The 10,508-nt window shown below is 43.0% G+C and overlaps 1 non-coding gene across 1 annotated transcript; it reads right to left on the bottom strand.

Annotated features, from left to right (window-relative positions):
• Positions 1 to 1,829: 1,829 nt before the first annotated feature.
• Positions 1,830 to 1,903, bottom strand: TRNAN-AUU (transfer RNA asparagine (anticodon AUU)). Its single transcript has one exon. It is a non-coding gene; the product is annotated as a tRNA-Asn (tRNA).
• Between the last annotated feature and the right edge of the window lie 8,605 nt (positions 1,904 to 10,508).

Below are 10,508 nucleotides of genomic sequence, written 5' to 3'. Positions count from 1 at the left end.
GAGGCTGAGGTAGGAGGATCACTTGAGCTCAGGAGTTGGAGACCAGCCTGGGCAAGATAGTGAAATCACATCTCTACAGAATTATTATCATTTTTTAATAGCCACCTATGATGGTGCATACCCATAGTTGCAGCTACTTGGAAGGCTGAGGCAGGAGGATCACTTGAGCCCAGGATTTTGAGGCTACAGTGAACTATGATCATGCCACTGCACTGCAGCCTGGACAACAGAGGAAGACCTTGTTGCGAAAAATAAAATAAAATAAAATAAACATAAAATGTCTTAGAAGTTTAGCTGTCCATCCTATGCAACAGAATATCTGTGTGTAATGTCCACCATGTCCTTCTGTTGTATTGTCCCCTTAGTTAAGCCGGGAGGGAACCTGTCCCCTTATTAGAATATCATGGGCACATGGCAAACACGGTGGCTCATGCCTGAAATTCCAGCACTTTGGGAGGCCGAGGCAGATGGATCTCCTGAGCCCAGGGGTTGGAGACCAACCTCGGCGACATAGCAAGACCCTATCTCTTAAAAAAAAAAAAAAAAAAAATGGTGAATGTGGTGGTGCATGCCTATAGATCCAGCTACTCTGGAGGCTGAGGTGGGAGGATCACTAGAGCCCAGGGGGTGGAGGCTGTAGTGAGCTGAGATCAAGCCACTGCACTCCATCCTGGGTGACAGAGTGAGACCTAGTCTAAAATAAAGTGGGGGTGGGGGGGTGGGTAGGGTGGCAGACAGTTTGTTGTGCCAGCAAGTAAATGAAGAAAGGGGCAGTATGAGAGTTGAGAAATAAATTGGAATATGATTTGGTATCGCTCGTGCAGAGGATAAATGTGCTAAATGTGCTGAAGTTAGAGGCATTATGTAAGGTCCATTGCAGTGGCTCATGCCTGTAAATCTTGGCACTTTGGGAGGCCTCGGAGCTGCTTGAGCCCAGGAGTTTGGAGACCAGCCTGCGCAACATGTTGAAACCCCTTCTCTACAGAACATACAAAATTTAGCAGGGCACCGTGGCCCGCGCCTCTAATCCCAGCTACTGGGAAGGCTGAGAGATGGGAGGATCACTTGAGCCTGGGAAGACGAGGCTGCCATGAGACATGGTTGGGCCACTGTGCTCCAGCCTGAGAGACAGAATGAGACCCTGTCATAAAAACTAAAAATAAAAATTAAAAAGCCTGTAATGTAGCAGTGGCACATTTAGTTCTCTACACTATAGAAATATCAGTGGTCAAAGATATATGTACAAGAATGATGGTTTCAAGATTCTTTGTAGTCCTAAAATCATGAAGCCAATCTCTTCAAACACATTTTGAAAAGGGTTAAGTAAATCATGTACAAACTGAGGGGGGAAATGCTGTTTTCAAAAATGATGGAGAGGATTATTATGATGATCAATGATTCCACTGGTCGCATTATTGATTGAGCAATCACTAAATCCAGGCCCATCCTGGGGATAGGACACCTCTCTAGGCCTCCTATTAAAAATGAAAAAAATGGAAGCTGGTCTATAATCCATCCAAGCCTATAAGGGGCAGGCATGAGGATTTTATCGCACCAGAAGTGACTTGTTTGGTCTCTGATTCTTGCACTCAGGCACAAGACAACCTGACATTTCAGGAGATGCTCTGTCAGAATTGGATCTCTGAGTGGGGTGGCTCTTGATAGGGATCCCTGTTAACTGTGACTAGAATCCTGAGAAGAGAAAAACCTTCCTGAAATGGGCATATCCCTGGCTGGCCTGGAACCAACCTTTCGGACTTAGGACTATGGGAAGAATAGGGGGAGATTCTCTAGTGATAATACATGAATGCTTTAAAAGCTAGAACAGGCGTCCCTGGGTGGTCTTGAACTACTCACCGTTCGGTTAATAGCCGAACGCGCTGACCGATTGCGCCACAGAGACAGGTACTAGTGATTCCACTGGGCGCTATAGGCAGGGCGCACTCACCGAACTCCCCAATCCCTTCCAGCCTCAGAGCCCGCCTGGCAGGACTACTGAGCAAGGCCTTGGAAAATCGGAGCGATTAGAGTGGTGAGTCGCGCTGGTCACACTGCACACCTGCGGGTTGGGAGATTCTGGAGCCAGAAGGAGAGCCGAATGGCCTTCGCCCGCCCTGCTCCTCGTCCGCTTCAGAAATCCCCGGAAACGCCCCGGTCCGCGATCCGGGCCCGAGCAGCCAGGGGGCCCAAGGGAAGCTGGATGGCTCTTCCGGTTCTTTGTGCGGCCTTCACCCGGTGAGGGAGCCTGTGCCCCCCTGCCCAGTCGCTTTCGGGGCGCTGAGGAGCTTCCGCTGCCATCTTCGGATGCTGTGTCCCGCACGGAGGGTCCACCAGGGCAGGGATAGTGGTGAGGGTCGCTCGTGGATCCCCTCGCGGGGAGCAGGGTCTGGCACACACCAGGGCGCAGGATTAGGACTTGTCGAATGAATCCATCGTGGCCTTTATCTTTTAGTCCTCTGAAGAGCGTTGAGAATGGAAATCATAAGATATTTTTTCCATTAGGAAGTTCTTTTTACAAGGCGTTTATTCAGGTTGACTTCTCGGCACCCCGCGGGGCGGGCAACGGGCAGGGCCTCCAGTGCACCTTCTGCGCAGTGGAGCCGAGGGGGCTCAGCTGGGCGGTGGTCGGGTCGTGAGGCGGGAGGGCGGGAGCGGGGGGAGGGAAAAGCAAAAGCGGGGAAAGAAGCCGGGGAGCGGTGGACCAGACATTCAGACCTCCTGAAAGGCTCGTGCGGAAGCAGAGGCGGGATCTTCCGGAGGTGAGAATTGTTTTCTTATTGTAGCAGAATGGGGAGGAATTGAGGGGAAAATGGAGATAGAACCTGAAAGAGCCCCAAACGCGAGAACGTGTAGCTCCCCAAGAGTAAGATCTCACAGAAGAACTAGACCGAAAACTAGGCGTCTGGGAAGCCTGAAATCCTTGGAGGAGTGGCATCATCATGACCCTCTGTGTTCTCACTTATAAGTGGGAGCTGAATGATGAGAATACATGGACAGATAGAGTGGGGGTGGGGACAACACACACTCGAGCCTGCCAGAGGGTAGGGCTGGGAGGGTACCCTCAGTTTCTTTTCTTCTGCTTTTCCTCCTAATTCAGTGTGGAAGATGATCAAAGTATGACATTTCTTCTACCCCAGAGGTTGGCATTTCTGCAGGCACAAATGAGCTTGGTTTTCAAGCACCGCTCTTTGAACACAAGGAATTCCTTTAATGATCACGCCGGACTATATAGACTTTGGAATCAGACTCTTTGAATTCCAGCTCTGCCATTTACCAACTTTGACACTTTGGGTAAGTCCTTTTAACCTCTTTAAGCCTCAGTTTCCTTTTCTGTAAACAGGAATAATGATAACTAACAATAATAATAATAGTCCTTTCTCATCGATTAAAAATAAACTGAGCTGCAACTGCTATTTGTATGCTCTCGACATATGTGTGTGCAAGTATATATTTATTTTATATAGGTACCGATATACTATATACAGTATGATGTAAATAATAAAATGCAAAAAAGTAAACTAAATAATAAGGTTACAAAATAAACAAAAACAAATAATTTAATATTTTCTTTTTATCCTGCACAAATACTGGGAGCATTACTTCCACTTTCAAGAACCTTAATGCATGTAGTGTGTTTAGCAGGCTGCATAGCACAAAGTAGTACTCAGGATGTGTTAGGATATTACTTATGTTCGTGCCTAAGGAAAAGTTTAATTGGCGAAACTTCAGTCATTCTTGCAATGGAGAACATTCTGTTTCCTTTGGCTTCTTTTTTGACGTGACTTTGCTCTTATATAAGCAGCAGAGAATGGCTGAGTTGTAAGTCAAACTCTTTCAACATGGAAGAAACTTATTGCACAGTTCTGGTCAGCATTTTTTTTCTGCTCAGGTGTGCTCTACATTCACAATTATTTTCCACAAGGTTTCCTGTTCGAAGTAGGATTGGTGACTTCCCTTCCTTCAGACAAGCAATGATAACACAGTTGTGTTCCCTTGTGTGAGTCTGGGGTGACGTTGGCTCCTTGAGAAATGAAAACTTTATCATAAGAATCTGTGAAAATGGGGAAAATGGGAAAAGGAGGACAGATTCAAAATTGGAGGAAAACAGGAAAATCTCTCTTCATTTTTTCTAATTGTTCTTTTAATGAAATCAGTACTGCCCTTTGGCATTAATGATCATATGCAAAAGGTAAGACACATTGATTTTGGATTTTATTGTTGTAGCATGGAGTATAAGTCTAGATATTTGTATAAATATTCTTGGTAGTGATGCTTCTAATTTCACACTCATTTATTTGTTATTCCTAAGCATTGGTATATATGCTTAGCATTTACATCTATGTCAGGCCCTGTGCTACTTTGAGTGTGAATTTATCTTCTGAACAAAGAGAAGCAAACCAAGGGAAATCAGGAAGCAAATCTAGCAAATCAGAAGCAAATCTTGCAAACGAGGAACCCAAGATTTGCTAGAAAATTTAATGTGAACCAAGTAGTGATTGACCTTACATTTAAAAATTAGTATCAACCTTTCTTCTTGGAAGATCATTTCTTTTTCCTTTTCTTTTCTTTCTTTTTTTTTTTTTTTTTTGGACAGGGTCTTGCCCTATTGCCCAAGCTGGAGTGCAGTGGTGCCATCATAGCTCACTGCACCCTCAACCACCTGGGCTCAAGTGACCTTCCCACCTCAGCCTCCTGAGTAGCTGGTACTACAGGCACATGCCACTATGCCCTCCTAATTTTTAAATTTTATTATCTTCTGTAGAGTTGGGATCTCACTATGTTGCCCAAGCTGGTCTTGAACTCTTGGGCTCAAGTGATCCTCTCATCTTGGCCTCTCAAAGTGTTGGGATTACAGGCATGAGCCACCATACCAGGCCTTGGAAATTCTTTTATAACCTAAAATGTAAAAGCTTGGCAAAAATCTTAAAATATTTTTAAAAATCAAGGAATTAAAGGCAGAATAGAAATTTGCATTAATCTTGAGAAAAGTACTCAGTAAGTACTCAGTAAGTATTTTAATTATGTTTTGGTTATTCTGGATCCACCGGGTGTCCAGGCTTAGAGATTTCCTTTATGTTCAGCCTTTTCTGTTGGCTTCACTCTTCTTGAAGCATAAAATCTTAATGTAGGCAATGGTGATGTGAGTGTGTTTGCATACTTTTTTTGTTCTTCTCTTATTTCTGCACACAGAAAAGACCACATTTCCTGGCACTTAGGGGACTTGTGACTTGCACTAGCTAATGGGCTATAAACTGAAGTGGGACAATGTTCATTCTGGGCCTAGGCATAGAAGAATGCTATGAGGTCCTCTTTGTCTTCTACAGTAGGGACATGACCAGATGGTGTAATCACCTTCAACCTGGGTCCCTGAGGAACTACCTGGAGTTGCTCCTGGTGCCTGAGTAGCCCTAGGAGCAGAGCATCTCACTAACTTGTGATGAGCATGTAGTGAAACAAAATAGAAACCTTTGTTTTGATGATCCACTGGGATTTTAGGGTTAATTTGTTACCTCAGCATAATCCGGTCTATCCTGAGAGTTGCAGGGTTTTTAGTTTTTATGTTTTTATTTTTCCTAGAAAAAGCAGAGATGTCTAGATCTTTCTCTAAAAATGTTCTACTCTGAGAAATTGTGAGCAAAGTACCAAGATTTAAAGCCATCAGGGGACTGAAGTGAAAGCAACTTATGAAAAGATCAAGCAAAAGGACTCAAATATTTGAAATAAACATACATGTCCTGCTGGTCAAGTGTGCACATTGGAGAGTCAGCACTGTGTGGTGATTCTTTAAGGGATTCATCTAGGGAATTTGAATTTTGACAAGACTTTAACTTCATGAAAGATGAGGAAGAGTGCCCATTCAGGCTTTTAAAAGTGAGAAATAAAGGGTGACTTTTTAGTATGAGGTTTTCAGAACTTGAAAATAAAGAATTTGTACCACAAATATCTCTAGGAATGGTGATCACTTAGGTCTCTGAGAAAAAGATCCACAAGAGTGAACCACAATTGGAAGCAAACAGAACTTGTCAACACAGGAAAGTCCAGAGGGAAAATAACATTTTGGGTAAGAGCTCTCAAGTGTGTATTGAAGAGCTCCTAGTGTAACATTTTTTGTCATTGAGCTAATCTGGCATTATATAGGATGAAATCATTTTCTTAAATTGCTAACTAAGAGATGTCATGGAATAAAGCCCCTATGAGTAGAGTGGATATAATCAATATTCTAAGTTTGAAAGGTAGTGACATTTCTGATTCCCCTAGCAGCCTGGAAGTGGTGGTTGCATGGCAGGCTCTAAGGCTGACTTGTTGACCTGTGAGGCTCTTTAAAATGTACTTTTAAGGCTGCTTTCTCCCTAATCTTAAACACTTGACCTTTGAGTCTGATATTCTTCAGTATTATTAGATTAGATGATTAGTTATTAAATATACTGTCTCCAGCAAATAGGTAATTGTGTAATGCAATGGCCCTCAGCCTTTCCAGGCCATGTTCCCAAGACATTTAGGGTTAGAACACTGAGTCCTTTTGTAGTAGGAATCTTTAACCCTTTCTATGGGTCGAAGAACGTACAGGGGTTTCCCTAGGTCTCAAAATCAGCTGACTGACGAAGGGCAGTAAAAAATGTAGAGTGTCACATGTTTTTGAGAGCCATAAAATTCAAAGATCACAGAACTTTTATCACATTTATGCCCACATAATAAGACTGAGTAATACATACACCAAGATTTTCCCTGTGACAAGCTGGGTGTGATGAACAAATCTAGGTCCTTCCCAGGCTTTATGTTGGGAGTTTGAGAAAAGCTTAAGCACTGTTTTGCAACCAAAAGCATGCAGGTGTTAAAGTTTTAAATGTCTCTATTGCTTCTTGCCAAATTTTGCCTGGCATGAAGGGGTGGGGATGGAGAGGGGACGAAGAATAGAGGGAGGGACAGGATCTAGCATATTTTGATTCCTTAATATATGCAAAGCACAGTGCTAGGCATTTTACATATACAGATTCATTTAATCGTCCCCTAAATAGAAATAAAGTTTGTGTTATTAGTCCTCATTTTGCATTTAAGGAGCCTGAGGCTCAGAAAAGATAAAGTTGCCTAAGTCCAAATAGCCAGTAATTGAATTAGAATTTGAACTTGAGTTTGAAGTTCTTATTCTTTCCAATGTCTCACAATGTCTTTATTTTATTAAGTGCCTATTGCATATAGATAAGGTGTTACTCATGTTGGCAGAAAAGGTAAGATGGTCAGGAAAATCTAGGAATGAATTATCCATGTGCTGTTTTTTAATTCAGTGTTTTTGGTAGCACACTGTAAGGAACACAAAAGTACTGAGACACAATGATCTCTCCTTAAATTCGAAGCCGTAACCTATTTGAGAAGGCAAAGCATCATGTATCAAACAATTCCTAAATTGGATGCTATGAATAAGTCCAGAAGTTCCCAGAGGTAGAGGTAAAATACCTCTGATCTTGTAAAATAGCCAAGATTTGGATAGAAAGGGCATTTCAGGTACACGGCATGGGAAGCCATGAACTGAGGCGTGATGGTTTTGCAGAAAGACCAGCCTGGCTGGGGAGGAGGAGCTGACTGCTCTGATTACCTTCCCCTGCCCTGGTCTAGACTGGTCCTCTGTGCTCCTCTCTCATTGCCTTTATCACACCCAGATAATTAACCACATGTGATGTATGTGCATCCATCTTCCCCTGTGAACTCCTTGGGAATAGGGGCTGCCACCTATTCACCTTCTTATTCTCAGTGCTTAAAGCAGTCCATAAAGCCCATTAGGTGCTCCATAAATAATTGTGAAGTAGATGGATGGAAAGATGGATTTAGATGAAAGGATGAATAGTGGATGATACATTTAGAACAAAAAAGGGAACCAAATTGACACAGAGGCAGGAAAAATGTTGAGCCAGATATGACAGTAAAAAGTTCTTGACTGAGTGTGTAAACAAATACAAATAGTATTTATGAGTGGGTTAGAATGATGAAAGACTAGGAGAACTGAGGTGATTAGAGCATGCATCAGTGAAAGTGAGAATGAGGAAGAATGAGGAATTGAAGTCAGAGAGTAGGGAGCAACCATGGGCTTTGGTTAGAGCTCTGATGGAAGGGAAAGGAGAGAATGGGCGTCCTCTAGGAAGAAATGTGGGGTGCAGGGAAAAGGATATTGTTTTAGGAAATAATGAGCACGCTTCTAGACACATTGAAAAATTGTAAAATGAGCTTCAATGATGATACTGAGCATTAAGTGCTAAGAGGGGCATTCAGGGTGACTTTAAGTATTTTGGAAAATATATGGAAAGAGGCTGGGAGTAGAGATGTGGATGGCTGGACAGAGTCAAGATTCTACCTGTTGCAGTCAGAGTCCAGATGTGTCTAGGGGTGAATGATTGCCTCACCAGCTCCTGGAGATTATGGATTCTCCCTGGAAGCCACAGGAAGTTTGAGGTATGAAATGATCCATGTGACTTAATTCACCATGAGATTTCCTAAGGCCTTGGTGTGGGATTTCAATCTCCCATTAATCAAATTAAATTAATTTTTGAAGCCTCTTGACTGATGGTGAGTGAATCCCAGACAAAGGCATCCCAGTGGGCTACCAGTGCCTCAGATTTCTACCGTGCTTGACTCGACTGCGTGTGCATGCACACACACACACACACACACAATTAAGGTTAGGGTTGGAACAAAGAGAAAGGCACGCACAACACATACATTTCTAGCCATTCTGAATTTCTAGCAGTTCTAGATGGTCTTACGTCAGCAAAGGATTCTTGCACTCAACATTCAGCCAAAACAAGGCTAGTGTTCTTATCATAGCACACCCCACCCGCATAGAGACAAGAAACATTAGCTAAAGGATGTTCAACTCTCCTAAAACCACGAGCCAAGCCCAAATCATGACTCAGAAATCCAGACCTCAGTCATTTCTCCTGCTCATGAAGGCATTCCTTTTTTGAACTGGAAACAAACTCATAAATAAACATCTCCTTCCTCAGTGCCCCCAAACAACTTGATGGACAGAGAACTCTGCATTTTATAGGAAATGTTTGCAGATTTTTATGGTAAGTTTCCAAAAATAAAAGCACAAACATTTCTCCTCACATATATTTGTTAAGATAGTTACTGGTCCAAGTAGGAATACATATCATCCTGAAGGTAGAGAATGCACCAGGATCAGATCTTACCCATTTTCATAAACACCATGGAGCATAGTTAGCTCAGAATCCTACAGAGTCCACTTGGCTCAGACCCACACTGGTGCTTCAGGATAGTTTAACGTTTGGGGAACAGGTTCCCTTACTGACACATAGCATAATTAGGCATAATGTCTTAAGCGAACATATTAGCTTGGGCTTTTAACAGTGTGCAAGCCTCAGCTTCCGCAATAACAACCTAATCTTGTGTGGGAGCCATCTCAGGCTTCACTTGAACACAGGCACTGTTGTCCACCCGCAGATAAAGCTTGGAATGGTTTTATTTATATCGTCCTTGTTAGTCATGCAATCTGTGCGCAAACAAAACAACATTATTCTTATCTCTTTGGAAAGTTTAATTCATTAGCAATTAAAAACTGGTGCAGAAGAATGGCCAGGCACCTGGAAAAGGCTCTTCCTAGCACAGCACACCCCGAAAGAGCAGTTTGTGGGAGCAACTTTCACCAATAACAACACAGTGACATTTGCTGAATTGTTGCACAGCCTTGTTTTTGATAAATAGTTTAGCCATGTAAGGATTATGCCACGGTAATTAAATAAGATAATGTAGCCAACAATCTCTTCAAAAGTACCGCGTTGAAACTTGCTGTTCTCAGGCCCTCGCCAGAGCCTGTTCCTGCTGTCTGCTCCCTGCCCACTCTCTTGTCTGGCTTGTTTTTAGGGGAGGTTGCGTCTGGGTCAGGTTCCTGTTGTTGTGACAAAGGCTTCTTAGTAGGAGGAATGCCTTAGCCCTAGAAGCTGGTTAAGGTCTACAGATTGAGTGAGTCCTATTTGGAACAGGGATGGGCCTTACAGTATTCTTTGCCATCTTAAGGTCAGGGAACTTAAGAATAGCAAACCTGGACTACTCTGTCAAAAGGTCATGCTCAGTTGGGCCTGACGGGGTGCTCCTGTAGTCCCAGCTACTCCGTAGGCTGTGGTGGGTGGATCAGTCGAGCCCAGGAGTTCAAGTCCAGGTTGTGCAACATAGCAAGACCTTGTCTCAAAAAAAAAAAGAAAAAGAGTCATGTTCAATGCAAGATGTTAATAATAGAGGAAACTGTGGGAGTAGGGGTAGGGTAGGAAGAGGGTATATGGGAACTCTTCATACTTTCTGCCTAACTTTCCTGTAAACCTAAAACAACTCTAAAAGGTAGTCTATTATTAAAAACAAAAGCAAGTCAGGCTCGCCCATGGCTCTGAGATGTGAGGGTCCAAGATTTATTTTTAAAAGACTTTTCTTCTTCTCCATAAGAAGTTCAACAAGCAAGCACTGATATTTGGAGGGCTACACCCAGGACAGGGAATTTGAAACAA

This window comes from Pan paniscus, chromosome 1, assembly GCF_029289425.2.
Source record: "Pan paniscus chromosome 1, NHGRI_mPanPan1-v2.0_pri, whole genome shotgun sequence".
NCBI classification, from domain to species: domain Eukaryota; kingdom Metazoa; phylum Chordata; class Mammalia; order Primates; family Hominidae; genus Pan; species Pan paniscus.
Note: the sequence above shows the minus strand (reverse complement) of the source record. Positions and strands in the feature narration are given on the sequence as shown.